At 41.0% G+C, this 15,109-nt stretch overlaps 1 protein-coding gene across 1 annotated transcript in view; it reads left to right on the top strand.

The window, feature by feature from the left end:
* Positions 1–15,109, top strand: part of LOC102177239 (contactin-associated protein-like 3) — a 233,095-nt gene that overhangs the window by 61,000 nt on the left and 156,986 nt on the right. The window lies entirely within an intron of this gene.

The raw sequence follows: 15,109 nt of genomic DNA on the forward strand, positions 1-15,109 counted from the left end.
AAAAGTAAAACAATGTAAGGGAAATGTCTTCCCATTATTTCTTTAAACAGTGTGTAGTCTAAGGTTTAAATAAATCACATGCAGCTCACTTTATTTTTTTTAATATCAGGCATAGTAGTTTGTATTGCCTGAGCATTTTTTAAATTAAAGCATATTTATGTTTTTCTGTGTCCTCTGATAAATCGAAATTTCTAAAAGACTCAGAACATTTGAAAATTGATGTAATGGAGAGTCTTTCTGTGGAGGACTTCTTGAGGCATGTGTTGAATTCCTTCTCCAACAGGACCCTGAGCACCATGTGGCTCCTTGTAATTTATGGACACTATATGGTTAGGATTCTTTGAATCATAACTACTTTAATTTACATCAGGGACATAGTTTCTATTTTGATCATATGCTCATGCTCCTTTTAGAAGAATTAAGTTTTGTTTGCTTAACTTTTGGAATTTTAAAATATATGTAATTGACTACATAGTTAGGGTTTCATATCTTTAAATCACAGTTTGCTTCAAGTGAAAAGCTTCCAAAGAAGGCTGTTGTAAAGATCCGCCCAGGGTTTGCAACTGGGTGGTGGGGCAACCAATGGGCGGGGTGGGGGTGTGTGGCCTGAAGATTTGTCAAATGGAGACAAAATTACTTTTTTTCTTTTTATTAAAAATGTAATTTAGGAATTCGGGGGAGCAAGGAATGAACTGTTAGTGTTCAATGGGGACAGGGTTTCAGTTTGAGAAGATGAAAAGTTCTCGGAATGGGTGGTGGTCATGGTTGCACAGCAGTGTGAATGTTAATGTCTAGAGTTGTGCATTTCAAAATGTCTAAGGGCTAAACGTTATATTATATATATTTTACCACAATTAAAAAATATACAGTGTGTCTTTCATTTAACTTAGTCTAAGGATGTTGTGTAACTTAATATTTTTTTTCAGAATTGTCGCGGTAAGAGGAAAAATGTCAGCTAAAAACCTATTATCAGTAAGGCTAATAGGCAACAAAATGATAATATGTGTTGGGTAACAAATTGCCCTCGTTTGAGTTTCCTTAGACACTAATGATATGTTAAGACCTAATAGATTGTGGTCTACTTAATTTTTTTGTCTCTGGAGCACTTATTATTAAGTTTGTCAGTAAATGTTGATGTAAATTGAATCAAGAAGAACTAGTTAATTATCTAACACTAATTAAAAGAATAAAATGGGAAGGAAATTATGAGTGCTTTTAGGGCTGCCTGACAAAGTTTCCAAACAAGCAGTTGCCATGTATATAATTGGAAGCAGTTATTCCATTCAGTTTACTTTAGTCACTCAGTCGTGTCCGACTCTTTGTGACCCCATGAACTGCAGCACGCCAGGCCTCCCTGTCCATCACCAAATCCCAGAGTTCACCCAAACTCTTGTCCATCGAGTCAGTGATGCCATCCAGCCATCTCATCCTCTGTCGTCCCCTTCTCCTCCTGTCCCCAATCCCTCCCAGCATCAGAGTCTTTTCCAATGAGTTAACTCTTCGCATGAGGTGGCCAAAGTACTGGAGTTTCAGCTTTAGCATCATTTCTTCCAGAGAAATCCCAGGGCTGATCTCCTTCAGAATGGACTGGTTGGATCTCCTTGCAGTCCAAGGGACTCTCAAGAGTCTTCTCCAACACCACAGTTCAAAAGCATCAATTCTTCGGCGCTCAGCCTTCTTCACAGTCCAACTCTCACATCCATACATGACCACAGGAAAAACCATAGCCTTGACTAGATGGACCTTAGTTGGCAAAGTAATATCTCTGCTTTTGAATATGCTATCTAGGTTGGTCATAACTTTTCTTCCAAGGAGTAAGCGTCCTTTAATTTCATGGCTGCAATCACCATCTGCAGTGATTTTGGTGTTGTGCTAATTCTAAGAACACCAAGTCCAAACCAGAGTCAGTTCAGTTCAGTCACTCAGTCGTGTCCAACTCTATGCAACCTCATTGACTGCAGCATACCAGGTCTCCCTGTCCATCACCAACTTCTGGAGTTTACTCAAACTCATGTCCATTGAGTTGGTGATGGCATCCAACCATCACATCCTCTGTTGTCCCCTTATCCTCACACCTTCAATCTTTCCCAGCATCAGGGTCTTTTCAAGTGAGTCAGCTCTTCTCATCAGGTGGCCAAAATATTGGAGTTTCAGCTTCAACATCAGTCTTCCCAATGAACACCCAGGACTCATCTCCTTTAGGATGGACTGGTTGGATCTCCTTGCAGTCCAAGGGACTCTCAAGAGTCTTCTCCAACACCACAGTTCAGAAGCATCAATTCTTCAGCACTCTGCTTTCTTTATAGTCCAACTTTCACATCTATACATAACTACTGGAAAAACCATAGCCTTGACTAGATGGACCTTTGTTGGCAAAGTAATGTCTCTGCTTTTTAATATGCAGTCTAGGTTGGTCATAACTTTTCCAAGGAGCAAGCATCTTTTATTTTCATGGCTGCAGTCACCATTTGTAGTGATTTTAGAGCCTTCCAAAGTGAAGTCTGTCACTGTTTCCCCATCTATTTGCCATGAAGTGATGGGACTGGATGCCATAATCTTAGTTTTTTGAATGTTGAACTTTAAGCCAACTTTTTCACTCTCCACTTTCACTTCATCAAGAGGCCCTTTAGTTCTTCTTCACTTTCTGCCATAAGGGTGGTATCATCTGCATATCTGAGGTTATTGATATTTCTCCCAGCAATCTTGATTCCAGCTTGTGCTTCATCCAGCCCAGCGTTTCTCATGATGTACTCTGCATATAAGTTAAATAATCAGGGTGACAATATACAGCCTTGATGTACACCTTTTTCCTATTTGGAACCAGTCTGCTGTTCCATGTCTAGTTCTAACTGTTGCTTCCTGACCTACTTACAGATTTCTCAAGAGGCAGGTCAGGTGATCTAAGGTATTATTTAAGAGTAAGCATGTTTAACTGTATAGCACAGGGAATTTTGCTGAATATTATGTGGCAGCCTGGATGGGAGGGCAGTTTAGGGGAGAAAGGATACATGTATATCCATGGCTGAGTCCCTTTGCTGTCCACCTGAAACTATCACAATATTGCTAATTGGCTATACTCCAATATGAAAGAAGTTTTTTTTTTTTTAAAGAATAAGTTAAAGTTAAATGAAGGACCTACTTATAAAAAGAAAATTTATTCAAAATTGCATATTATTTTTCAAAATTAGGTAACTAATGGTTGTGCTTATTCTCTCTGTCATGTGCAACTCTTTGAAGCCCATGGACTATAGCCTGCCAGGCTCCTCTGTCCATGGGATTTCCCAGGCAAGAATACTGGAGTGGGTACCCATTCCTTTCTGCAGAGGATCTTCCTGACCCAGAAATCAAACCCTCATCTCCTGCATTGCAGGCAGATTCTTTCCTGTCTGAGCCTTCAGGGTGCCTGCTTATTCTTAGTTGTATGAATTAAGGTTTATGTTTTTGCCACCTTCAACTCTATTTGATTGAGAAAGTGAAAATTCTTATTGTTCAGTGAATCGGGTTCTAGGGGAACCACATCTAAACATCACCTTCTATCCGTCTGTTTAATGATCAAGTGCCCTGTGGAAGTAGGGTCAAGAATGGTGACACTGTTAATACTAGACCATACAGGTGAGGACAGAAGGATCCCTCAGACCTATGCATTGTATCACACAGAAAAGACTGGTGAAGTAGCCTGCCTCCCATTCCTGAACTTGTGTAAATAGAGACCTGGCCTACCCTGCCTGTGCCCCCAGCACTTCATGGTGCCTGAGTCTGAGCAGAAAGTTGGTCAATGTTTGCTGAATTATTGAATGAGTGGACTCTATCTTCTGGCAGGTTGCCTTTCTTGAGCTCTCTGCTCTGTACTTCTCAGTAGCCCTTTTTTCCAGCTTGTAGCCCTTGGTCCTTGAAGGTCTAGTGTAGGTGTTTCTCCTGTCTTAGCATTTTCAGTTCCTTTAGGAAAGGGGCTTATCCTTGCATCTTCAGCATTCATTATCATGGGTTAAGTGAATTAACCTCCTACTCTGGGCCCATTGTACACAACTGGCATTGACAGCAGTCTTACTACTTGATAATTATGTTATATTTTTAGTTACTTTAAAAACATTAGGCACAGTGAGCCACCCTTATCATGAATCTTGGGAATGGGCCAGCCTTGCAAGCAGGCCTTTCAGATGGTAGCAGTTAGAATTTCCTTGCTGACTCTTCTGTATACATGCCCACTTACTTCCTTGTGGGTGTAGGACTGCGGCCCTGCAGGCTGTTAGCTGGGGGCTGGTCTTTGCTCCTAGAGGTCTCCTACCTCCCTATTCTTTCCATGTGGCCTGATCTTGCAGCAGCAGATCAAGTCCCTTTCACCTGGTGATATGTTTCACATTAACATTTATTGATGAGTGTTTGCTTCCATGGCTAAATTAGATTTCTGTTTGAAACTAACCAAATAAATTACAGTACTCAGAACTGTAAAATACACTCTAAAAGGATTTTATTTAAATGAAATATAGGACTGTGTCTTAAATGAAGGCAAAATTGTTGCCATCTCTTGCCAAGTGGTGCCCTGCTTCTCAGGACACACACACTCTTTTGATGTGCAGAGTAAATGTCCTCATTTGAAATGCAGTGGAAGAGATATCACTGAAAAAAAAAAGGTGAGAAAAAGGGGTTCATTTCCTATAAGATGTGAACAAGCATGGATTACATCAGTCCATTGGGAAACCAGGTGGCTTGACAAAGCTTGATAGTGAACATTCATAGGACTTAGAACATGTGTTTGCAAGTTTAGTCCAACTAAATCAGGAAATAGCCAGAATCTTAGGATGCTGAGCGTCATAAAAGAGCATTGAAGTGAGCAATACAACAGATCAGTGATCACTGGCAAAGTTCAGTAACATTTATTTTATTTTTATTATTAACTTATTTATTTTTTGATTATTTTATTTATTAATTTTTGGCTGCACTGGGTCTTCATCACTGCATGGGTTTTCTCTGGTTGCTATGAGCAGGGGCTACTCTTCCTTGCAAAGCATGGCTTTCGTAAGTGGTGGCATGTGGGCTCAGTAGTTGCAGCTTGCGAGCTCTAACTCACAGGCTCAGTAGTTGTGTCACACATGAACTTAGTTGCTCCCTGGCATGTGGGATCTTCCCAGACAAGGGATCAAACCCTTGTCCCCTGAATTGGCAGGCAGATTCTTAACCACTGGACCACCAGGGAATTCCCAGTAATGTTTATTTTCTACTTTTCCCTGAGAATAAGTCGACTAACACATATCAATCTACTGTGATTCTTGGATTCAGACAAGAATTTTGTGAGGCAGTGCTTGTGGATCAGAATTCTTATCTATAGGGTAATGTGAGCTCTGAGTTCCATGGGGGCCTCTGGACCAGGTTGGGGAGAGGCGTGGGCTCTATCTACTCTCCTGCTCTGAGGTTGTGGTCTGTGAGCATGCTTGGTGAGCAGGAGAGGTCCATGGGTGGGCAGTCTAAAGCTCTAATGGTATTCCAGGTAGATGTCAGGGCTCCAGCTCCATCACTGCCTACCTGGACATCTGTTAGGTCTTCCTGGGGCTCTGTCACAGACTTTGACCAGTTATCTTTCTCAGGCTACCAGCCTGCCCTGACTTTGTCTCTTCTCCCTCTCAGTTCCGTTTGGTGGGAACAGTGGGCTGACTCTATGAAAGCCAGACTGATGCACCCTCTCCTGTCAGGTGACCACGGCTAATAGCTTCCTCTGCAATGGTGCCCTTTGTCAAGGCTCATCTGGCCCATGACCACTGGGTCCCTGCTCAGCCATGGGCACCTTTCCTCCTGGAGGGTGTTTTCTTCTTCTATCTTACTTTGGCTTCACTCTCATCATCTATTTCTCCCTCTTTTCTTCTATCCTTCTGTTCTTTATTTTTTCATCTGTCATTAAATATTTTTCTCCTCATTTCTCTCTTCTCTCTCCATTTCCCCCTATATTCTCCCTTCTTTCTTTATTGCTACAAACTCTAGAGAATCAATTCAAATCAGTCTAGGTACTTGGGAATCCAACTACACTGAGAAGGGGAGGATTTAGCTGGGTCTCTGGCATGGTTTTTTTTATGGAACTCTCTTGCTTTTTCCATGATCCAGTGGCAATTTGATCTCTGGTTCCTCTGCCTTTTCTAAAACCAGCTTGAACATCAGGAAGTTCACAGCTCACATATTGCTGAAGCCTGGCTTGGAGTTGGACTGTGAAAAAGGCAGAGCGCTGAAGAATTGATGCTTTTGAACTGTGGTGTTGGAGAAGACTCTTGAGAGTCCCTTGCACTGCAAGGAGATCCAACCAGTCCATTCTGAAGGAGATCAACACTGGGATTTCTTTGGAATAAATGATGCTAAAGCTGAAACTTCAGTACTTTGGCTACCTCATGCAAAGAGTTGACTCATCGGAAAACACTCTGATGCTGGGAGGGATTGGGGGCAGGAGGAGAAGGGGACGACCCAGGATGAGATGGCTGGATGGCATCATGGACTCGATGGATGTGAGTCTGAGTGAACTCCGGGAGTTGGTGATGGACAGGGAGGCCTGGCAAGCTACGACTCATGGGGTCGCAAAGAGTCGGACATGACTGAGTGACTGAACTGAACTGAACTGGCATGGTTGTAACTAAGAATCAGCCTGGCCTTGTACCTTCTGTGAACTGGCTTCTGGTATTCATTTTTCCTGTACTGGCTCAGCAATCTGAGGAAACAGACTGACTTCTGTGGCTCTGGCTGAGGGTCATCTCAGATCTCATGGCCTGTGGCCAGAGAAAGAGCTGGTCTGATCAGGAAAGCTCTCAGGCTACCCTACACCAAGCACCGAAACCCCTGGGTTGGTAGGTGGGACCATATAAGGACTTCATGTACCCCCTAATGGGAGCACTTAGGAGGAAGAGATGTTGGGAGGGCCATATTATCACATTTCCTATTTTGTTTTTTTTTTTTGTCTCTCTTTCAATCTCCCCCCATGACCTTTTGCTTTCTTTTCTATTTTTCTGGTTTCGTCTTCTCACACATCTTATCTTTCTACTCCTCTTTTTCCAATTTTCTCTACAAAAGAAAGGACCTAGACTGCTATGGGTCCTGCTAATCAGCAGGTGGCCAATGGACCAGCAGCATCACTTGACAGATCTTGATAGAAATATGGTTTTTCAGCCCTCACCCAATAGAATCTGCATTTTAACAAGATGACCAGGTGATTCCAGTGCAGTTTAGACTGTGAGAAGGACAGGCTGGAATGACCGAAGTCCCATCTGTGGGGAAAATTGTTTTGCACCTTAACCTAACCTCCAGCTTTCCGGATCAGAGGGGAATGTGCTCCCTGCTTGAAGATGTAGCTCATCCCACCCATGTGTTAGCCTGGGCAGGTGATGCTTTCTGTAACAAGACTTTAGCAGGCTTGCTTCAGTGCCCTTTGGCTATAGGCCATCCTCTTTATCCCTGATAGTCACCAACTTCATGGGGTGAAGCCCAGGTATTTTTTCATTGTTATCAATAAATAACAAGTGGTTAAAGTTAGTCCTACCTTTGAAAACTATAATATATCCTGAATCTCTTCACCCTGCATTTGTTAGGGGTTTATTCTTCATATTAAAAACTCATCAGAACTCTAGTTCAAAAGTTACACTCTATGAATTTAAGATGGAAGTTGTTATTTGTAAGGCAATGAACTTAGATTTTTAAGTGGATAAAGTGGGTTTTTCTTCCAATGCAGGCCCTTTGCGTGAAAAACGCATTCTTCTAAGAAAGGACTGGCAAAATATATTTGAGAAAGATAAGAAAAGAAATTATTTGAAATAAACATAAGTTCTAGTATAAATAATTCCATTTAATAGATTTCTTTTGCCTTGAAAAAATAAGTAGCAGTAGGTCCTTAAATGAATATAAAATAGAGCAAGTCATTTGAAATTTTGTTCTTCTTTGGATAATTTCCAACCTAGAACACCAAGTAGACTAATTAATGAGATTAATTAATATTGAATTGAAAGATTCACAACAATCTCACAGTGTTCTAAGAGAGCAAGAAAGGTGAGCCCAAGGGTGTAGGGTAGAAAAAAGACAAGGAAATATTGGAAGCATGAGGGTTGGGTTGCAGGCCATTTGTTTGTTATATATGTACCAATTTATTTATTTTAGAGAAAGAGCTGATGCACACATGGCAAAATATTTACCTTGTTAAAATAGATCTATATTGTTGATACATGTATATCTGTTTCGGCAGGGATGTTTGAAATGTTGCATAATCAAATTAATAAACCATATTAGATTCAAGTTTAAACAAATTATGTTTACTTGGTATAAATAGAAAGATCATATGACTGTGTGTAGTTTCAAAATAAAGAGGGATAAAAGCAGTGTTGAATCAGAATAAGAAAAACTGGGCTCAGAGACAAGGAGGAGGGTTCGTATGGAAGGAAGTAGGTACTATGCCACATGTGAAGCTCTGTCTAGAGACAGAAGGAGCAGAAATTCTCTTGACAGAGATTTCTGCTAACTCAGTCATTAAATATATGTTGGTTTATTTCAGGTCTAGGTTAATACATTTATTGCTGATGAGTTGATGACTCAACAGAGCCAATCCCTGCATCAGGTAGGAGGTTGCTCAGAAGGGTCTGCCAAGTGTACCTCGGCTGTCTGAAGCTTGTGCTAGTTCTGGACTCACTGATTTCAAGTGTGGCTCTGATACTGGATGGTTTCAAGCACAACAGGAGCAACACTACAGTGATTCTGTATCCACATCCTTGGCCTTTGTGAGGACACGGCCCTCCACTTCCTAACCATCCACCTCATGAACATGGAGTGCATTGATTCCTAAGGTAATGACTGTGTACTGTGGTCAGTCTTGTTGATTGCATTTACCATCACAGACCACAGTTGAATTTTCTGTACACATCTCCCCTTCTTGGGCTCTGAGAGCCATAGGTCAGGGATTGATTGCCCCAGAAGGCCAGGCCTATTACAGTTTATCAATAAGGAGTTGTTAGATTGAGTTAAGGGGAAGTTGCTGTTCTCAAACAGACCTCAACTCAGATGGTTAGTTAGGTTAAAACCTAGCCAACCGTGTGATGCTGCTGATGTGATGCAAGGCTTTCAGTGCCAGGTCTAACCAGAGGCTTGACACTTTTCTCCCACAAAGTTGTACCAGGATGATGCCCTATTGAACCAAAGACAGAGGTAGTCCCATTTGCCCTTCACTGCAGGTCTCAGTGACAATAGAGATGAACACTGGATTTGGTCTGTCAAAACCGTTCAGAGTTGGAAAGTTTGAGGCAGAGAAGTGAATGAATCTGATCTGTGACCACAAAGTAATTGACGGGTGCCCAGAAGCCTGGGATCCAGTATAACAGCTGCTTCTTGCCAGGCTGACTGGATCCAGTGGGTGTGGAGCATGCTTCCTTCCATTTGTCAGTTACAGTCCTTCGCAATCTGAAAACCTTCGCTCACATCCCTTTCTCCTTGTATGAAAATTGCTTAGACTCTCCCTTCTTTTTCTACTCCTAGGAATTTTTGTTTTTATTCCTCAAGTATCACTGTTCTTTCACCATATTTATTCATCTCATGCCTATTTCACATCAATTCTGACATCACGGACTACAGTTTGTTTATAACTATATCCCTTGTACAGACTTTATTGCTTTGCAAAAGTAACGATTTTGCTTATCTGAATTGCCATGTGTTGTCAGGTTGAGAGGAACGGATGTGGTGGCAAGTAGAATTTTAAATATGTAGCAGGATAAACAGCAACTCTTGAGACATCTTACAAATTACAATTTTACCTTTCATAGATTGAAGTTGAAGAAGTGGTGTTATTGGAGATCTATGTAAATTAGGGTATATTTTATGAAAAAGGTAAATCTTAAACAGTAATATGGACAGAGTATGGCAGAGTTGTGGGGGAAATAGCTTTATAAGTAGAATTTTTTTACCCATTTGGGAGAGGACACTGTTTTTAAGCAAGAAAGTTGTTTTTTAGCAGGAAAAGTATATGATGGAAAAAGTAAATTTTTACCAAGAAAGGTACTCTGGCAGCACACTCATTGAAAGGAAATGTTGCTGAACTGACTTTTAGGAAGGTGGAAGAAAGGGCAGCTCAGGGAGCATCCTACCAGGATTTCATGGAAATTCTTCCTACTGACTGCAATTCTGGCACTTAGCTTCATAAAATGTGTTAATACTGAGTTTCACAGGGAATGACTGTTAAAGTCGACCAAGTCTACAACTTTCACACATAATATAAACATAAGGAATGCACAGATATGTTGTGTACTTCATGGGAAATTTCCTGGTCTGTAGTTCTGAAAAGACAGGTAGTTTGGTACCAGACTAACTGGACTCTTGGGAAATGGCACACCATAGAGGTGGTGTGATTAGAGCGACGCCATGTTCACAGCCCTCTGAGGTTTCTGCACTTCCAGTTAGAACAATTTTCTGCCTTTGATGCGGACCACAGTTTATAAATTTGTACAAACAAAGGCACTAACGGAATTTTTTATTTATTTATTTATTTATTTTTGGTCGCACTGGTTCTTCGCTGCTGTGTGCAGGCTTTCTCCGGTTGCAGTGCAAGAGCCTGTCTTTGCTGTGGCTTCTCTTGTTGCGGAGCACAGGCTCTACGCACATGGGTTTCAGCAGTTGCAGCATGTGGTGTCAGTAGTTGTGACTCACCGGTGCTAGAGCTCATAGGCTTCAGGAATGGTGGCTTGTGGGCTTAATCCTGGACCAGGGATGGAATCCATGTCTCCTGTGTTGGCAGGTGGATTCTTATCCACTGCGCCACCAGCGTGGGACACAATAATGAAATTTTAAAATTTTGCCAACAGGAAGACAGGCTTTGAGGATTTTTTTAAAATATTAATATCGGAGTATCAAAATTTTGAGAAAATAATTTCTGATGAGCAAACATCAGACTTTCAGAGCAGTTATGGTTAGGACAGCAGTTGAGAAGCTAGATGTTATTCAATCATGTTTAAAGGTCTCAGAAAGAAAGAAATATTGATTTGACCAGGTGCCAGACAAGTTCCCCTGTGAATGGACAGATAATAAATATTTTTGGCTTTGTAGACCATATAGTCTCTCTTGTGACTGCTCAACTATGCTGTCCTGTGAAAGCAGCCACAAGTAATATGTGCTAATAAATGAAAGAGTGTGGCAGTGTTCCGATAAAACTTTATTTACAAAGCTACGCAGTCAGCTGGTTCTGGGTTTAGGTTGTTTACCCCTGGTCTAGTCCATTTTTAAAAATCTATTTAAGGTGTAATGTAGGGATCCAGTATGAGAAATGAAAATTATAGCATCAATGTGACATAGTATAACCTCTCAGACTTGAACTCCACAGAACTTTTGCTAATACTCCTGCTTAGGACAGTACTTTTCAAAGTGTATCCTAGGAAAACTTTCTTTTCATTGTAAATGTATGCATGTGATTTGATGTCTTTCAGGATAAGATATAAATACTACACATCTGACTTATGATATCATTACATCACACTTAGCATAAAACTAAGTTTAAAAAAAAAATCAGTTTAAAGAAAAATGTTAAAACAATAAGAAGTGCTAACCCACACTGGATACTTAGCAAGTGCCTGACACTACTTCATGTGTTTTATACATATTTATTAAATATATCCTCACAACAGCCCTCTAATGCCCAGTTTACAGAAAAAGGACACTGAGGTATGAAGAGTTCAAGTTCAGTATCCTAAAATCACAGAGCTTGTTTGTGATGTCACAAAGGTTTAAACTCTAGCTGTTTGGCCATAGGGCCCACATTCAAACCACCTCACCACAGTACAGAGGGTTCATGTTGGACATGGATAAAATGATGGTGCAGAGTGGGGATCCTCTTCCTTAGGACATGGGAAGCAGGCACTCTCAGACAGTGCTAGTAGCATAAAATGTCATAAAATGGGTTTACGTTCAACTCATGTCTCCTGCATTGGCAGGTAGATTTATTTACCACTGAGCCACCAGGGAAGCCAATATGCCCAAAACGTGTCCCCAAAGCAGGATCTTGAAGAGATGTTTGCACACCCATGTTTATCTCAGCATTGTGCACATCCTTAGATGATTTCTATAAACTTAAGTGTTCAAAGGCACCCACAAAAATACACTCACTATTTAGAGTTCTGAAGATGGCAGTCCAAAAGGAGTGATGCTATTAAATTCCATCAATATATTGTCTACACCAAGTAACAATTCTGCTTCTACGAGTTAGTCCCACCAGAATACTAAGAGATGAACAGAAAGTGCCTTTGAGAAAATTAAGTACATTGTTTACAGTCATGATCCAGTTGTCTGTCAATCGGTAAATACATAAATACTTCATTTTATGGAATGATACAATATACGGTATACTTTCCTTTCAAAACAAATAAGTTACTTAATCAATCTGTCTGTTTATTTATTTGAAGTAACATTGGTTTAAAACATTATATAATTTTCATGTGTACAACATTATAAAATACATTTACTGATAAAGGGCTTTAAGAAACAATTTTTTACAGTAAGGAAAGAGTATGTATTTATTGTGCTTCCATTAGAAATTTCCAAGATGAACATATACATATATGTGCATGCAAATAGATGTAGACTATTTCTGGAAGCACATAAAATAAATTATGAATAGCATTTCTCATTTTGGGTAGATATGCAATGAGTAGGCAATGAATGCTATTTTTAAACTACATGCATGTATTGCTGCTCAATTAGATACAAATTTTGAAAGGATTGAAGGAAAAAACAAAGGAAATACAAAGTAGTATCTTAATTCTGGTAAAGAATTGTTGTTCAGTTGCTAAGTCATGTCCAACTCTTTATGATCCCATGAACTGCAGCATGCCAGTCTTCTCTGTCCTTCACTATTTCCCTGAGTTTGCTCAAAATCATGTCCATAGAGTCAGTGATGCCCTCGCATCCTCTGTCACCCCTTCTCCTCCTGCCCTCAATCTTTCCCAGCATCATGGTCTTTTCCAGTGAGTCAGCTCTTTGCATCAGGTTGCCAAAGTATTGGAGATTCAGCCTCAGTATCAGTCCCTCCAATGAATATCCAGGGTTGATTTCCTTTAGGACTGACTGGTTTGATCGTCTTGCAGTTCAAGAGACTCTTAGGAGTCTTCTCCAACTCCACAGTTCAAAGCATCAGTTCTTTGGTACTCAGCCTTCTTTATGGTCCAACTCACATCCATACATGACTATTGGAAAAAATCATAGCTTTGACTATAAGAACCTTTGTCGGCAAAGTGATGTCTCTGCTTTTTAGTACTGTCTCTAGTGCTGTCTAGGTATGTCACCAACATTTGCTGGATTTTAGAGAAAGCAAGGGAATTTCAGAAAAATATCTATCTCTGTTTCATCAACTACACTAAAGCCTTTGACTGTGTGGATCATGACAAACTGTGGAAAGCTCTTAGAGAGATGGAAATACCAGACCATCTCTCCTAGCTCCTGAGAAACCTGTATACATATCAAGAAGCAACAGTTAGAATCCTGTATGGAACAACTGATTGGTTTAAGATCAAGAAAGGAGTGCGACAGGGCTGTCTGCTGTCACCCTGTTTGTTTAGCTTATACACTGAGCACATCATGAAAAATGCTGGGCTACATGAGTTACAAGCCAGAACCGAGACAGGAAGGAGAAACATCAACAACCTCAGGTATGTGGATGATACCACTCTAATGGCAGAAAGTGAAGAGGAACTAAAGAGCTTCTTGATGAGGGTGAAGGAGCAGAGTGAAAAAGCCGGCTTAAGACTAAATATTAGAAAAATACCATGGCATCCAGCCCCATTAATTCATGCAGATGGAAGGGGAAAAGGTGGAAGTCGTGACAGATATCCTCTTCTTGGGCTCCAAAATCACTGTGGATGGTGACTGCAGCCGTGAAATCAGAAGACGATTGTTTCTTGGCAGAAAAGCCATGACAAACCTAGACAGTGTGAAAAGCAGAGACATTATTCTGCTGACAAAGATCTGTATAGTCAAGGCTATGGTCTGCCCAGTGGCCACGTAAGGTTGTGAGAGCTGGGCCATAAAGAAAGCAGAGCACCAAAGAATTGATGCTTTTGAACTGTGGTGTTGGGGAAGACCCCTGAAAGTCCCTGAATATTCAGATGAAACGAGTCAATATTAAGGGAGATCAACCCTGAATATTCTTACTGGAAGGAAAGATGCTGAAGCTGAAACTCCAGTATTGTGGTCATCTTTTGCAAACAAACGACTCATTGGAAAAGACCTTGATGCTGGAAAAGATGGAGGACAGAAGGAAAAGAGGATGTCAGAGGATTAGATGGCTGGACAGCACCCCTGATGCAATGAACATGAACTTGAGCAGTCTCTGGACGATGGTGAGGGACAGGGAGGCTTGGCATGCTCCAGTCTATGAGGTGGCAAAGAATTGGACATGACTGGCAGACTGAACAAAAACAACTAGTTTTGTCATAGCTGTTCTTCCAAGGAGCAAATGTCTTTTAATCTCCTGGCTGCAGTTAACGTCTACAGTGATTTAGGAGCCCAAGAAAATGAAATCTGACACTTTTCATTTTTTCCCCATCTATTTGCCACGAAGTGATAGAACCAGATGCCATGATCTTCCTTTTTTGAATGTTGATTTTTAAGCCAGCTTTTCCACTCTCCTATTTCACCTTCATTAAAGGGCTCTTTAGTTTCTCTTCACATGCTGCTGCTGCTGCTGCTGCTAAGTTGCTTCAGTCATGTCTGTGCGACCCCATAGACAGCAGCCCACCAGGCTCCCCCATCCCTGGGATTCTCCAAGCAAGAACACTGGAGTGGGTTGCCATTTCCTTCTCCGATGCATGAAAGTGATAAGTGAAAGTGAAGTCGCTCAGTCGTGTCTGACTCCTAGCGACCCCATGGACTGCAGCCTACCAGGCTTCTCTGTCCATGGAGTTTTCCAGGCAAGAGTATTGGAGTGGGGTGCCATCCTCTTCACAGACCAGCCATTAAAGTGCATGGAACCTGCACATCTTGCTGCTACTGTTCAGTCACCCAGTCGACTATTCTCTGCATTCAGTTGGGTATATCTTTCCCTTTCTCCTTTTCCTTTCATGGTAAAGACTATAACATTAAATTTACCATTCTTACCATTTTTAAGTGTACAATTCAGTAG

Source organism: Capra hircus, chromosome 8, assembly GCF_001704415.2.
Source record: "Capra hircus breed San Clemente chromosome 8, ASM170441v1, whole genome shotgun sequence".
NCBI lineage: Eukaryota > Metazoa > Chordata > Mammalia > Artiodactyla > Bovidae > Capra > Capra hircus.